General features: G+C 50.8%; 1 protein-coding gene across 4 annotated transcripts in view; it reads right to left on the bottom strand.

Moving 5' to 3' along the window:
- Nucleotides 1-11,405, bottom strand: part of JAKMIP3 (Janus kinase and microtubule interacting protein 3) — a 64,279-nt gene extending 52,874 nt beyond the window's left edge. For 2 of the 4 annotated variants that reach the window (XM_042019607.1, XM_042019612.1), the window contains exon 1: nt 10,928-11,405. The gene's annotated coding sequence lies outside the window, so the exon portion shown is untranslated. The remainder of the gene's footprint in view (nt 1-10,927) is intronic. The other 2 variants (XM_042019604.1, XM_042019610.1) reach the window with 1 other exon arrangement.
- Between the last annotated feature and the right edge of the window lie 5,156 nt (nt 11,406-16,561).

The following is a 16,561-nucleotide window of genomic DNA, read 5'->3' as shown; positions in this document are numbered from 1 at the left end:
CCAGCTCGGGGAGCCCCTGCCCGAGGAGCCCCTGCCCGGGGAGCCCCTGCCCGAGGAGCCCCTGCCCGAGGCTGGCAGGGCTGGCAGGTGCCCCCCGAGTGAGGCCGCTGCCCGGCTGGCTCGGGGAGGATCCCTCTGGCCCTTCCACAGGCAGCAGGATCCCCCTGCACCCCGCGGCTCACGGCAGGGACAGAGCTCCTCACCCCAGCCCTGGGCCACGGGCCAGACCCCACTGCTTCCCTCGGCTCTGCCCTGCCCAAAACACGGAGGAACAGCCCAGGGAATCTGTCGGTGGGGTCTCAGGTGAGTTGTGAAGGGCTGAGATCCCCCTCTGCGAGGCCAAGCCTGCCTGGGCAGGCAGAACCACAGGTACACGGCACGACCCAGCTGAGCAACCTGCGGCTGCCTCTGGTACAGGTGTGAACTCCAACAGCTCAGCAGCCAACGCTGATCCACACTACAAAATCCCCAGCCTGTCCCAGTGTAACCCCCAGGCTCTTACACCACCCTACACATGTGCAGCTGTCTCCAGAAGCGCTGCACCCACAGCTCCAGGCCCAGCAATCCAGGTTGGACACACGGACACTGCCCTGTCCCTGCTCACCCCTGCCCTGCCCTTGGAATTTATGACCATGAGAAAAGTGCCTGTTCCTAGAGAGAAGGAAAGCTGGAAGTTACTTCCAGAATGATCCAACCAGAAGTGCTCCAGAACCCAGCCTGTGACAAATTAGCAAATACGTCCTTTAATTACAGAAAGCTTTTCCCTTCGATTTTTAATTAGAAGCAAGAATGCAGATGCCATTTACATAAAAGGACTGTCTTGTTTTCCCTCCTGTGCTGGCACTACCGAATCCCAAACACATCCTGCAAATTTCCATGGATTTAACAAAGTCCTCAAGGTTACAAAGCTTCTGACCATCACGTTTTGAGATACAGGGTGCTTCAGCAGCAGCCAAAAGTTGGTGCAGAAGAGATACAGAGGACATATGTATAGAAGAGATACATACAGAATTCTGACACCTCTGCAGACATAGATCTGTTTAAACAATTAAAATATTAAAAACCATCAGGTACAGTTTTCAGGTATGAGCCAATGAACAGTATCCTCTTTAAAAAGAGAAATACAAGGTGCAGTTGAGTTTTAGAATGGCTCAATGAGTGAATGAGTAAGAAAACAGAAGAATGACATTTTCATGTCACGCAGGAGACATGAGGTGAATACTTGAATAAAAAACCAATAAAAACAGGAAAAAAAATCAATATTAGCCTCAAGCACTAAAGAATCCTAATTTAAAAGAGCCTCTAAACCCCCAGGAGACCACGGCTGGCTGTCTTCCTGCTGCCAGAGTTACTGCTCACAGCAGCTCCAGCCACTGGCCTGGCTTCAAAGGGAAGGGAGGCACCAGCCCAGACCCCCCCAAGGAGAGAATCCACCAGACGGCCCCTAATTACACACCAGCAATGCCTCTGGCAGAGGGGAGACAGACCTGAGGAAAGGCTGTAACCTCTCCATCTCAAACTCAGCCACTTCTTTCAGCAGTCTGACTCTTGTATTTGTTACATCCTTAAAATCCCAGGTTGATTTGGGTTGCAGAGGAACCTAAAGCTCCTCTCACTCCACCCCTGCCATGGCAGGGACACCTTCCACTATCCCAGGTTGTTCCAAGCCCTGTCCAACCTGGCCTTGGACACTTCCAACCCATACCGTGGGCTGGGAACCTTCCAGTAGAGTAGGAAATAAACCGGAGGGAATGGAAATGAAATATCCTGTTTTGAGCTGAACAGAGCTTTCAGTGCTCAAAGTTTGCCCGGTCCTGCCCTGCTCCCCTCCCTGCTCCCCTCCCTGCTCCCCTCCACACCCAGGGAAAGGCCTCTCCCCAGGGGTTCTCCGGCAGACCCCAGCAGGATCCGAGACTCCGCTGGGTCCCTGCACAGCGACACCATCCCTCTCCTGACTGGATTAAGGAAAAGACGACTTTCTTCGCTGGCAAACGGGCTTGTAGCCAAACAGATCTTGAAAACAAATACATCCTCAGGAGCAACTTCCCCAGGCAGCAGCTCCAGAGCAGAGCTCAGCAGCCTGGCAGCCGCTGCCGTTGCCATGGAGGCCGTACCCGCTCTTCTTCTGCCTTTTCTTTTTCTTCTTTTAAAAAAAGGGCAATAACTGCTGCAGATCAGCAACTGAGATTTCCAGTGAGCTCTCACAGGCTGCAGGCACAAGGCAGTATCTCACACACAGAATCTCAGAATCATTTAGGTTGGAAAAGACGTCTAAGACCATCAAGTACAACCTGTGCTTGACCCCCACCTGGTCTCCAGCCCAGAGCACTGAGTGCCATGTCCAGGTCTCCCTTGGGCACCTCCAGGGATGGGCACTCCACCACCTCACACAGATGCTGTGGCAAACTTTGCTGCCTGGAACATTTTTTTTATGATGGATTTATTTCTCACTCATTTTAGTCAAAACATTCAGATGAAAAATCGAGATGCTGTCAGAAATGAAACTGAAATGTTTTAGAATGGCATTTGAATTTTTAGAAGCACTTATGTTTAATTAAAATCAAGAATTTTAAAGCCCTATTTTGAAACTGGAGCCCCTCTGCCATGGAGCCAGGCTGGGAGAGCTGGGGGGCTCATCTGGAGAGGAAACGGCTCCAGGAAGAGCTCAGAGCCCCTTGCAGGGCCTAAAGGGGCTCCAGGAGAGCTGGAGAGGGACTGGGGACAAGGGATGGAGGGACAGGACACAGGGAATGGCTTCCCACTGCCAGAGGGCAGGGCTGGATGGGAGATTGGGAATTGGGAATTGTTCCCTGGGAGGGTGGGCAGGCCCTGGCACAGGGTGCCCAGAGCAGCTGGGGCTGCCCCTGGATCCCTGGCAGTGCCCAAGGCCAGGCTGGACATTGGGGCTGGGAGCAGCCTGGGACAGTGGGAGGTGTCCCTGCCATGGCAGGGGTGGCACTGGATGGGCTTTGAGGTCAACTTGAGGAAAGCTCCTTACTCAGCCAGGAAGGAGGATGGGGTTTTTCTGCTGTTGCCAAAGAGAAGGGAGCTATAAATGTTGTTATTTCTCCTTTATCATCTCTGATGACTTAGCAGCAAGTGCTAAAAATAACTTTTATGCTTCATCTTCAAAGTCGATGTGTTGGAGTTTTTTAAAAAAACCAAAACAAATCCTACATCCCAGCAAGAATATTACAAATATTTCAGGATTCAAATGAAACTTTCTGAAGAGGTGCTGCAAGGCTGCCAAATGTGACATTTCACACAGAGCTTTTCTCTCTGAGCTCCCTCCCAGCCCTCTGCTCACAAGGAGACAATTGAGACAGTGACACATTTCTGAGAGCAGGCTGACTTCGAGTGCTCAGCATTCACTGCACTAAGGCATGTTTGGGAATCAGTGACCCGGACCTGTCAAGGGCTGGAGAGGAAATGACACAAGATTCTGATCTCCAGGAGAAAGTTTGGCCCATGCAGGTTTTCACTTCACATTTCTGATGTTCAATAGAACTTTACTGTCAGCAGTGGGCAGGACACAACCCAGACCCAAAAATGGGTTTGAGCCTCCGTGTGAAAACACAACAGCAATGGAATAATGACTGGTGTAACAAATGACTCCTACCAGCCCTGCTTGGCTGATGGCTTAAATTTAGATATAACAAAACCAAACAACTTCTCAAAAAATTTTACTCCAAATGAGTCAAGCTAGCTTGGAATTCAGAACTCCAGGGAAACTGGAGGGACCGAAGCTTGCACGCATGTTACTTTAAATAGAGGAGTCTCATTAATATGAAATAAGCAGGCATGAAATGATGTTCCTACAGCTGAAAGTACAGCACTCCTCAGTAAACCTGAAACGCCCCGGTCACAGCCAGCCCTACACACCCCAGTGCACTATCCAAGCACTAAAGATTGTCTTGACAAGACACTCAAGGGCAAAATGCTCCCTGGTATCCCAGGGAACAATGCCTTGAGGCTACTTCTGCATTTGTTTACGCACCCAGGAGCAGGTCCTGACCCACAACATTAAATACCCATAAATATTTGTTCAAAGTTCACTCGTTATTTAATTAGTTCATGCTCAGCCCACACTATGCTGGACCCACGGCACCAATGCTCACCTGAGCCAGGAGCGTGGTCAGAATCAGCTGGGCCAGGGGCTCACCTTGCAGGACCTGTGTCACACCTGCACAGCAGGTCCATGCTCACAGGACCCCAACGTGTCACTAACGGCAACAATCAGGGAATTGGTCAGGTTGGAAAAGCTCTCTGAGACCACTGAGTCCAACTGTTCCCCCAGCACTGCCACAGTCACCACTGACCGTGTCCCCAAGTGCCACATCCACAGGGCTGCTAAATCCCCCCTGGAATGGGGACTGCATCCCTGCCCTGGGCAGCTGTGCCAGGGCTGGACAGCCCTTTCCAGCAGGAAATTTTCCCAGTGTATAACCTAAACCTCCCCTGGCCCAGCCTGAGGCCGTTCCCTCTCCTCCTGTCCCTGTTCCCTGCCAGCAGAGCCCGACCCCCCCGGCTGCCCCCTCCTGTCAGGGACTTGTGCAGAGCCACAAGGTCCCCCCTGAGCCTCCTTTGCTCCAGCCTGAGCCCCTTTCCAGCTCCCTCAGCCACTCCTGGGGCTCCAGCCCCTTCCCAGCTCCCTCAGTTAAAGTGATGCTGAACAGACACAAGGGGGTCACAGGGCCCTTACTTCCCACCCTGAATTACTGCGAGCATTCCTAGAAACAGGGAATTTCAAGAAGTGCCAGAGAGCTGAAGGATGCTGAGGAAGTGGAAAGCTGAGGCGCTCACCTGAGGGCTGGCCAGGGGCAGGAGCAATTTCACCATTCCCAGGGCAGGGCTCACTAGTAACTGAATCACTCGGTGTCATTTAGTGCTGGTATACAGCAATACCCTCAAACTCTGTCCCAAAGATGCAGCTGTTGTTTTAACAACCCCTTGGATCTTGACTGCCTACCTTTCACTCCCGATTTGGGATGTACGAGTACATCCATGCCTGTGCAGACACTCCTTCCCGGGAGCTACGTCTGCTCCGGAGCTCACTAACACTCTTTGATACCCCTGTGGTGATTGACACGGAAATAGAAGCAAAAAACGAAACATTCGTGCCTGTGTAATACTCTTCAGTCTCAAATTCAGTTGTTGGCTGGCTTATTTTTAAACGACAGCATTGATATTTTTAGCAGAGCACTTATTTCTCTTTAGTTTCACATGTTTATGCAGAACACAGAACCAACAACTTGTGCCCCTCATGTAACTGTTACTGCTCTTACCGTAAAACACATCCAAACTTCAGCTCAGCTCTTGGAAGGAAAGAGAACCTTCACACCATAATGGCAAGGAATTTATGAGGAAAGGAGGAGGAAAGAAGCTTTACACTAAGACTTTTCCCCCAAACTTATACAAGTCCTTTACTGATTTTCACGTTGCACAACAGAGCTCCCTCTGGGTATTCCAAGGGGTTTATTCACACTGTTGGGATGTGCCACCTCTCTCAACACCAGACCGAGTCTGACCATCTCCTGCCATCCAAGGCCAAGCTGGACAGGGCTTGGAGCAACCTGGGCTAGTGGAAGGTGTCCCTGCCCATGGCAAGGGGTGGAATCAGCTGAGCTTTAAGGTCCCTTCCCTCTCAAACCAGTCTGGGATCCTGCTGGTCACTGGGCACTGCTGAAGAAACTCATTTCACACACTCCCATTTCATGTTTTCCCTTTGAACAAACAAAATAATACCAAAAACACCCCCCAAAACTCCTAAAACACACAAAAACCAGCTTTGAGGGAAAAAGACCATGTTTATTTGTCTGCTCCTGCTCTTGATGGTAACTCTGACACCAGCCTTAGTGACTCTCCTCATCCCTGTGCCCCCTGCTTTTCCTGTCTCAACATCCATACCCACTTCTTATTTCCTGCAGGACAACTCCAGGAAGGCATCCCCATCTTTTCCATTCTACTTCAAATCCATGATATATCCTATTTGCTGCATTGCTTGTTTCTGCACTATGTTTTTTTACGTGATTTGTGGTTGTAAAGCCTTATCAGGCCAAACCCGTAAGTCAATCCTAGGACACACACTGATATTTTAGTAAGAGGGGAATTAAATAAAAAATTTCCAGACCAAAGAAAGCAAAAAATTACCTTTGTTTAGGAAGTGTTGCCTGGCAGAGCTGCCTCAGCCTGGAACCAGGTCAGGCTGCTGGACCTGCTGGGTGACTGACAGGTAACAAGGGGCACATGCCAGCAACAGCTCCTTTAACTCCTGCTAAGCCTGAGTGTATCCTAAGGGAATAAAACCTAATGAGATTCCTTCCCAATGCAACTTTGCAAGCCAGCAAAGTCCAGAGCTTTCGCAGTGCTGGTTTTGTCCCTAAAAACTGGGATCGGCAATACGTGGAATTGGAATTTCTGCGTGTGCAAATTCAGGAATCAGCTGTGTATTCAGGAAAGGAAAGAAAACTAAACCCAAAGACAACCCTTTGTTCCAAAGGCTTGTTTTGATTTGTCTCTGACTGTCCTGCTAAATCACAGAATTCTGGAATCGTTATGGCTGGAAAAGACCTCTGAGATCCCTGAGTTCAAATGCCAGCCCAGCACAGCCAAGGCTGACATTTGACCACGAACCATGTCCCCAAGTGCCACATCCACACACTTTTTGAACACTTCCTGGCCAGCCTGTGCCAGGGCTGGACAAGCCTTTCCATGAAGAAATTTTCCCCAATATCCACCCTGAGCCTCCCCTGGCCCAGCCTGAGGCCGTTCCCTCTCCTCCTGTCCCTGTTCCCTGCCAGCAGAGCCCGACCCCCCCGGCTGCCCCCTCCTGTCAGGGACTTGTGCAGAGCCACAGGGTCCCCCCTGAGCTCCCTTTCTCCAGGCTGAGCCCCTTTCCAGCTGCCTCTGTCCCCGGAGGTGCCGGCAGGGCAGGGCTGGGAAGGGGCTGTGGGTGACAGGAGCCCTCCCCGGCCCCCGCCCGCTCTGGGCTCCCCGAGCAGCGGCCGGAGAGGCCCCGCATGGAACTCGAGGAAAGAGCAGACACAAGGCAAAGGTGGAAGTGCCGAACTGCGGAAGGAGTCCTTCCAGAGGCAGCACGAACAATGAACAGCTTCTCGGGGTGACAAGGCTGCCTGAGCCCCCCGGCCAGCCCTGCAGGGCCAGGGGAACCTCCTGCAGATGCTCCGAGCTCTTCCCACCACGGCTCTGGGAAGTACCGGGGCTGGCTTACAAACCAAAAATCCATCCCGCTTCCTTCAGCGACAGCTGGGAACATGGAGAGCTCAGGCAGGGAAAAGTTGGGATCCACCAGTACAGCAAGTTTTTAATTAGTCATGAGTAGCCGCACTAGAAATCCCCAAAGCATTTTGATTGGAGAGAAAAGGCTTTTTACCACTGCAGGCATTATCTGGGCTAGAACGGATAAATCTTGACCATTAAGTCAGTGTGTTTTCCAGTTGCTTATTATACTACACATCAAGCAAATAAATTTTCCTTCAAGACCATTCCATTGTATCATAAACAAGTGTTACAAACCCAAACACAACAATACCCAGCGCTCAGAGGGGACAACCAGCACAACAGGGAACATCGACAGTGACACTGAGAACAAGCACAACAGCCCTGAGAGCAAACAAACCAACGCTGTGACCAGCGACTACTGCCCTGATCGAATGAATGCTTATAACAAACTCAGTTCAGCACACCCTGCTCAAATCTCATGGTATCTCAACCCTTTGTGCCTCACGCTCGGTAAAACCTGGATGGTTACAGGAATGGGATGAGCTTTAAGGATCCTCCCATGATTCCATGATCCCATCCCAGGGAGTGTGGGAAAGCTGAGGGGCCCCAGGCCTCACTGGAAGCCCAGCCCGCAGCCCCTGACGGTGTCTCCAGGCTGGCTGAGCTGGGCTGGAACCACCAACAGGAGAAACGAGAGCCAGAAACGCGAGGGAAGGGGATAGAAATGACATCTTCTGCAGCTTAAAGTGACTCTTCTTAGGAGTCCCCGTTTGCACATGATCTGCTCAAGGTCGAATGACCACAGCACCGGTGCAATAGCTCAGACCTCGGGATCTCTACTGGATTTAAGGAAAGCCAGGACTCCACATCCTGCTGCTGCACTGTGTGTTTGAGGAAACCTATTTACCCTCCAGACATTCTCTCAAGCCTTTCCCAACTCTCTCTCCTCAGGCACTGCCTCTGCTCCACAGATGAAATCCATTGAACCCTCATCTCGATTCCGCACCAGCAGTGAATAACAAATCCCTGATCACATGTGCCTGGAAATAACTGCGGGTCTGCACAGGACTGGAGAGATTTTCAAAAATCTACCGGGATGTCATTCTCCATTAGAATCATTTCTACAGAACTCTACTCAATTCCTGAGACCTGGGGGTTTATTTGGGCATGGCACATTTGGCTGTAATTGGCAAAGGAAAATCAGGAATTACATTTCCAGGTTAAATGATTGGTAGAAATGGATTAGCATTTTGCCACTAATAGCAGCCATCACTCGATGCTCTGGGGATGAGGAGGCTCCCTTCTCCTTTGCATGCAGGTACATGCCCCTGGCCCACTGTGGGCAAATAAAGACAGCATCCCAGGGGTGATTTCATTTGGATTTCTGAAGTATTGGCTAATATTTGTCTGCTTTTACCATAAAATATATTCATACAAATGCTGTTATGTGTCTTAAAATTGCTCAGTCCTGTTAGAGTCTCGCTCCCAGAGTGGTTGCATGGGTTTGAATCCTACATCCCAGTCAACCAGGATGTGTAAAATTTTCAGGACTTGCTTTTTAAATTATTTTTCCATTTAAGCTGAGCCTCTGTTCCTGATCATACATGAAGAGCTGCAGCACAGAAGGTGACAAGCTGAGAACACATGCTTTAAGGGAAGATGTTAAAGATCATTATTTAAAGGCCTTCACTTGTTAACATTCATTTGCTGATGCTACTTTGAATTCAAGCCATCTGCAATAAAAAGTAATATTTTAGAGATGCATTTTAGGAAAAAAAAAAAGTGAAGCAAAGTTTTACTCTTCATGTAAACTGACAGTGCACTGGTGAAACTTCACCACGTGGGAGGTGTTGACAACTGAGCATATACCAAGGGAAGGATTTACGGGCACACAGTTCCACAAATATATCCCAGACTGGTATTTGTCAAGACAAGCCACGAGCCTTCAGCACGTTCTTCAAAGCCTTATTCAAGTGGGGTGTTATTTTCTCCATCAGGGCCCTGGTGACAAATGCACCTTCCTCTGGTCAGGCCATTCTTGTGGCCTCGCACTGGTGCCATTGGCCTTTTAATCACCTCTACAAACACTAAAACTCCTACCAGTCTGATACTTGCAGGTGAGGAACAAGGGGTTATGAATCAGATAGCTGCTAAGAGCCAACACAAACCAGACAGAAAATTCACTGCAAAGCAAAGTAATCGCCAGTCCCTGAGAAACTTCCAGTTTCTGAGTGTATGTTAAGCACCCAGCAAGCCCTTAGGCAGAGAGAGGAGCCCAAGTGCAGAGAGGTGGCAGGTTAAGGATGCTGCATGTCAGCTGAGAGCCCAGGCTGACAGCTGTGAGTCTCTCCTGCCAGGAAATTATTATTTTGTACTAGACACATTTCTCTGGATGTATCACATTGTGAGAAATAACAGGCAAAAGTCAACCCAACTCCAGTGTATTTTCTAATTGCTGTCTGCATTTTTAACGGTGTCATTAGAGGCATCCCATGAACTGAAAGGAAAAGGAATCTGGATGAGATAAATTACATTTAAAATGATTGAGAGAGCAGGCAGCTGGGAAAGAAAAATGACAGAACTTTATTTTTTTAGGTTAAATAGCACAGAATAGAATCAAAAGCCCAGACTGGTTTGGGTTGTGAGGACCTTAAAGCTCATCCCATTCTACCCCCTACCATGGACAGGGACACCTGCCACTATGCCAGGTTGCTCCAAGCCCTGTCCAGCCTGGCCTTGGACACTTCCAGGAACGGGGAGAGTGATTTCCCGATGAGAACAGGATTGTCCTGGGAAGCAGTTCTGAGACATGCAGTGCATGGAGTTCAGCAAACAGGAAATGCTGGAATCAGTTCCTTGGTGAGCACAGAGACAGATTATTTGTCACAGCGATTCATCAGGGCGTGGATTACCCCAAACACCAACATTTACAGCTGCAGAGGAGATTCAGCAGCAATCACCGACCCTGGCATTTCAACTGCATCACACGCGACAGAGACTCCATAAAATCCTGAGGAATAAACGGAGCAGGAAGGTGCAGCTGGGCCCCAGTGCCAGGCAGAGCCATCCCCTTCCTGGCACCCGAGAGCAAAGCTTTGCAAATCAGAGCCATGGTTATAAGCACACCGAAGGGAAAAGGGGGGGAAATAACCTCAAACACAGAATGCCAAACAACACATTTGAAAATGGAGCCTACAAAGTCTTTAGGCAGCAGACGGGTCATGTGCAACAAATCTGTCTGTCTGTCTATCACACATGATGCCCGTATTTATAGATACATAACACAGGTAGGCACTGATTAATGAGCACAGGTAGGCACTAATTAAGGAGCATAGGTAGGCACTAACTAGGGAGCACACTCATTCAGGAGCACAGGTAGGCAGAAACCTCACTCACTCCCTCATGCCGCACGCCGGTCCCTGCCTGCAGCGCACTTCAGATAAAACCTGTAGGCTGCTCGAGCAGACAAATTTAAAGCGATTTTTACGATTCACACTGCAAAAGGCTAAAAACAAATAAACCATCCCTGCTATATACGCTTCTGTTTTCCCTCTCTGTCCTCTAACAGTGGGATCAGAGGAGGAGTGATGCATCGATTGGTCCAGGGAAGCACTGAGAGGACAGAGAAGGAAAATAAAATAAAAAATACTAAAAATCCCCCAAGCGTCGAGTAAAATGTGCTCACCACGTACCCCCGAGCGCGGATCCGAGCAGGCGGCGGAGCTAAGGACAGGTTTCCCCGGCAGGCTGCGGGGTCCGGGCGCTGCGGGGCGGCGGGCAGAGCCCAGTGCCGGCAGCCTCAGCCATTGCGGAGCCACTGCAGCTCCGGCAGCACGTCAGCAGCGCTCCTGCCTCCAGAGCCCTCCCTTGCCGAGCCGCGCCGAGGATGCTGCTGGAAACCCGCTCCGCCGGCGCTCAGGGCCCGCGCTCCGCCCGGCGCCTGCGAGGATCGGCATTTCCAGCTGCAGGAGGAAGGCAGAGCTCTGCATCCAGCACAGCTGGAGCCCGCTCGGAGCTGCTGCTCGGGCAGGGCTGCACCGCACCGCTGAAACGGGCAGGGAGGGATTGAAGGGCATCTGGATTTAAAACAGCTGCCAGCCTTTGCACTTGCTCCTAGCAAAGGGGATGGGATCAAGCTGTAGAATCATGGAATCACAGGCTGTTCTGGGTTGCAAGGGAGCTCAAAGCCCATCCAGTGTCACCCCTGCCATGGCAGGGACACCTCCCACTGTGCCAGGCTGCTCCCAGCCCCAATGTCCAGCCTGGCCTTGGGCACTGCCAGGGATCCAGGGGCAGCCCCAGCTGCTCTGGGCACCCTGTGCCAGGGCCTGCCCACCCTCCCAGGGAACAATTCCTGCCCAATCTCCCATCCAGCCCTGCCCTCTGGCACTGGGAAGCCATTCCCTGTGTCCTGTCCCTCCATGCCTTGTCCCCAGTCCCTCTCCAGCTCTCCTGGAGCCGCTTTAGGCCCTGCCAGGGGCTCTGAGCTCTCCCTGGAGCCTTCTCCTCTCCAGGTGAGCCCCCCAGCTCTCCCAGCCCGGCTCCAGGGCAGAGGGGCTGCTCTGGACTCACTTCAGCAGGTCCATGTTCTATGCAAATCCACACTGGAAGTGCAGGGCCAGGCAGTGGGGTTTATCTCCTATGGGAATGGCATTCCTGGGTACCAGCATGCTCTGAAGTCACGTGGGAGTGGTGGGAAGTTGGGAAAAGGCAGGTGTTGTTCCAAAGCCCTGTAAGGTACGAAATGAGGACTAAAACCCACTGATATAAAGCAGGTCTGTAACGCCCAGTGTGCTGTGTCCCACTGCTCCTCATACCTGAGGAAACACCATTGCCAATATTCACACTTGCCCACTGAAAATTCCCTTTTCTATCGAAATGAATCACAAATACATATAAAATAAATACATTTGGGTACTAGATACTTCTAACATCCCCACACCACAGAGTTCTCTGTAAGCAAAGATGAAATAGGGCATATTTGTTTGATTTTGTGTCTTCCTAACATGAGAAACAGTGAAGACTGGGAAGGAGACTGGGAACTCTTCCCAGTGTATATCCATGAACTGCTGACAGGAATGACACAGGGATCTGAGTGCAGGGCTGGGAAGCAGAAACCTCCCCTGGAGCACAGTCTCAGTTTTAGAAAGGAGGGTCTGGGGTTTTTTTCCCCTTAAACAATAGCTAAGTATCTGGAACTTTCCATTGAAAATCTTCATTTTCCCTCCATCCAAAGCTCACGACTGTGCAGGACAAGAAACATGTGACTGCCACCCAGATTCCTTAGAAACCTGTTCCTGTGTTTGTGGATAACCAATGCTGTGTTTCTCCTGCCTCTTCCCTGCTCGGTAGTTCAGTTATCCTTTGCCAAAGGGACATGCAGAGGCACTTGGAGACAGCAGGACTGGCTGTGGCTCTGAGAGCTGTGACAACAACAGCTTTGGGATAAATAAAACTATTTTCTATTTTTAGAACTGAATTGCAACACTTTGTGGGAGTTTGTAAGCAAAACAAGTCACGTTGCAGGCAGTGTCGTAACCGACCTACAGCAAGAGCCCAGCAATGGTTTGCATCACTTGAAGAACTGGGGTTTGTTTTTCAGCTGGCAGGTGCTCAGGACAAGCATTCCTCTGGCAACTTCCATGGGCTGAGCTGTACAAAAATGGGAACGGACTTTAAAAACTAGAAGTTAGTACATAAAGAAGAGCTGAAAGAATTTTCATGCTCTGCTTTTCTGATTCACACTGGAAGTGGTCAGAGTTTCTTCCACTGTAAGACTGAAAAGCAAACCAGCAGCACCCTAGGTTTGGTTTAAACCTGGTTTGTGCCCCCTTTCAGCTGTGCCAGCAGACGGTTCTGAGCTCACTGTGACACCGAGCAGCAGGGCAGGCAGGGATCCCCCTGTGCAGCCACCACAGAAACAGGGCACAAAGTGTGCGGGGGCTGCTGAGGAACGTGACAGACACGGCCCAGGACACTCAGCACAGCCCTGCCATGGCAGCAGCCACACCGTAGACACGGCTTCTTTATTAGCTCTCCAAACAGAACAAAAGCACAGAATCAGAAAATCACAGAAGGGTTTGGGCTGGAAGAGACCTTAAAGCTCATCCCATTCCACCCCTGCTGTGGGCAGGGACACCTTCTACTGCCCCACGTCAACAGCCTGGGAAAGCAGGAGCAGCTCAGAAGGGAGCCAGAGCAGCTGGGTGGTTAATGATGAACCTTATTCCAAGAAATGCACACCATGAAATACACATACGGTTCAATTTCCAGAGGCAGCCAGGAAAGTTAATGACCAGCCTGGGTGCAATGGAGACAGGAAGTGCTCAGATTTCAGCAGGGTTTGAGACCCGTGTCTGCACAGGTGAGCAAAAATCAGGGACTCACCAAATCATTTGGGTTAGAAAAGCCCTCCCAGCCCATCGAGTCCAAGCTGTGCCCAATGCCCACCTTGTCCCTAGCCCAGAGCCCTGAGTGCCACCTCCAGCCCTTCCCTGGACACCTCCAGGGATGGGCACTCCAAACCTCCTTCCAATCCCTGAGCACCCTGGGGAAATTCCTGCTGCTGTCCACCCTGAGCCTCCCCTGGCCCAGCCTGAGGCCGTTCCCTCTCCTCCTGTCCCTGTTCCCTGGCAGCAGAGCCCGACCCCCCCGGCTGTCCCCTCCTGCCAGGGAGTTGTAGGCACATTTTCCCAAATCGGTCCTGAAATTCCCGCTGTCTTACACTGTGCTGCTAGGAAGAGGGTAGATTACTTTGATTTTTATTAGTAAGAAACCAAAAAAAACTTCGATGAACACTATCAATTTTTAAACTAATGCAAGTTTATCACCAGTTTGGGATTGCAAACAATTTCTGTGCAATGCCTGAAATACCTGTCCCTCACAACTGGGCTGAGCCCTCATGTCAGGCCAACCCACAGGCTGAAAACCAAACACAAAGTTGAAGCTGTCTGAGCAGCAAGCGTGACTTCGTACCCAAATCATCGCCTTTGTTAGTCTGTGCAGGAGACGGGTCACTGTCTCTGGCTTAAAAGGAATTAATCAATACATGATTGGTCTGTGACATGCAAGTAAATAAGATTAGAGTGAGTCCCAGCTGTGCAGAGGCTCGCAGTGTAACAAATCGATAACCTTGCAAAGACTTCATCCAACAACAGGAAAATTTACAATTTTTCCTGATCACAGCATAGAGTGTTTCTGTCAATTATCCCGAACTTTTTGCCATCAAATTTTACATGAAAATAAAATCATTCACCCAATGACTGATGAGAGAGAATGTGTGGCTGGATCCCTGGCAGTGCCCAAGGCCAGGCTGGACATTGGGGCTTGGAGCAGCCTGGCACAGTGGGAGGTGTCCCTGCCATGGCAGGGGTGGCACTGGATGGGCTTTGAGGTCCCTTCCAATCCAAACCCTTCTGGGATTCTGTGATTCCATGATTCTGTGATCCCCACGTCCCTCCTGGGCCAGGCAGCCCTTGTTGTGTGACCACAGTGCTGAGCCTCCCGTTCCTCCCACACCCAGATTAGTACTGACGGGGGACAGGAGCACATTCCTGGGAGGGAGACCTTGCTGTACCTTCCCGAGGAGCGGCCCCGTATTCCGTGCCCGGAGGAGGGGAGGCTGGTGGGCAGCAGAGAGCAGCAGAGCACTGCGGGATGAGCAGGGAGCGGGGCACAGCGGGAATGAACACACCGACACGAGGAGCCTGCTCCTCGGACAGTCAGCCAGATACAGTAGGTGTTTTGTTCTGCCCCGGAACGTTCTTCCCTAAGTTCCTTTGTAGAACAGAATTGGTTTTTAATGATCCAAACAAAATACAATTTTCTCTGCAGATTTTCTCTGCTTGGGCACAAGGGAAGATAATTTAGACACTCCATGCTTGGAGGGGCAGATCTCTGAGAGGATCTGTGCACATGATCGCTCACTGTGCCTGCCCACCTGCGAGCAGAACGTCTGAGCCCACCTGTGAGGCTGCCAGGGCCTCTGCCCCGGGAGCCTGGAGAGTTGCCCTGAGGTTATACAGGGACAAATCCTTCCCTGCCAGGGTGGGCAGACCCTGGCACAGGGTGCCCAGAGAAGCCGTGGCTGCCCCTGGATCCCTGGAAGTGTCCAAGGCCAGGCTGGACATTGGGGCTTGGAGCAACTAACATGGTGCTTACGGCCCCTTCCAGCCCAAACCAGTCTGGGATTCTATGGAAAGGAAGAATAAGGTCCCACTTACAGCTCTCTGTTACAGAATCCCAGAATAGCTGGGGTTGGAAGGGACCTCTGGAGATCACCCAGTTCAGGGCACTGCCCAGGCAGGGTCACCTGGAGCAGGTGACACAGGAACGTGTCCAGGAGGGTTTGGGATGTCTCTGGAGAGGGAGACTCCAGCCCCTCCCTGGGCAGCTGTTCCAGGGCTCTGCCCCTCCATGGAAAGAACTTCTTCCTATTGAAGTGAAATTTCTTGTTTATGTCTGGCCATAAACTAAAGTCCCAGGAGGCCTAAGACTGAGGTGTGAAAAATGGTGTGTTAAGGATGACTAAAAGCTGGAGAACTGACTCTGAAAATGTCTTCATGGGCTAAACCATTCCTCGTCTTTATCCAACAATCTGTCAGCTATGCAGAGTGCAATGCCCACATCCACAACATCCTGACCTTGTCCTTCTGGGAAGGTTATAAGGCAATATTCCTCACTATTGCAGTAACTCACGGACAATTTAATGATGTATTTCACTGGGCTTTGTGACTCGGCTGCAGAAAGGCACAAGTGAAAACAATTCCAGCCAAGACAAAAAGCCTGCATACTTTAATTAAGTTGTACTTTGGCTAAAGAAAATCAGGTTTTATGCATTTGTCTTTATAAAGTCCCAGCAGTGAATCAGTATCTGCTTTCAGATGACAACACAAGTTAAGTGGTTCCTGCTGTCGAGAGCCCTGATGGCATCAAATCAACTAAAAGACCAAAAGGAGAAGATTTATTTATCATTTATTTTTTATTATTTATTAATTTTCTTGGGGGTATTCTGAGCAGGGCTGAGTTGGACTCGATGATACTTGTGGGCCCCTTCCCATTCTGTGAGTCTTATCTATTTTAAGGCCATGTACCATTCGCCGTCAGGGCTGGCTCAGCGGCCACAAGTTGTGATTTTGCAACCCGACGCGTCTCCTCCGAAATCCCCCCCGTGTCCGAGCGCCCCGTGGGACTCTGCGGCGCCGTGCGGGGCGGACAGCGGGCGGACAGCGGGAGGGCGAGGGATTCCCCGCGGGGCCATGAGGGCTGTCCCGCTGGAGCCATCCCCGCTGTCCCGCTGGAGCCATGAGGGCTGTCCCGC

Source organism: Corvus kubaryi, unplaced genomic scaffold (genome assembly GCF_017639235.1).
Source record: "Corvus kubaryi isolate FWS band 111438036 unplaced genomic scaffold, C.kubaryi_AGA036_p1.0 138, whole genome shotgun sequence".
NCBI lineage: Eukaryota > Metazoa > Chordata > Aves > Passeriformes > Corvidae > Corvus > Corvus kubaryi.
The sequence above is the reverse complement of the archived record's forward strand: the minus strand, read 5'-3'. Positions and strand labels throughout refer to the sequence as shown.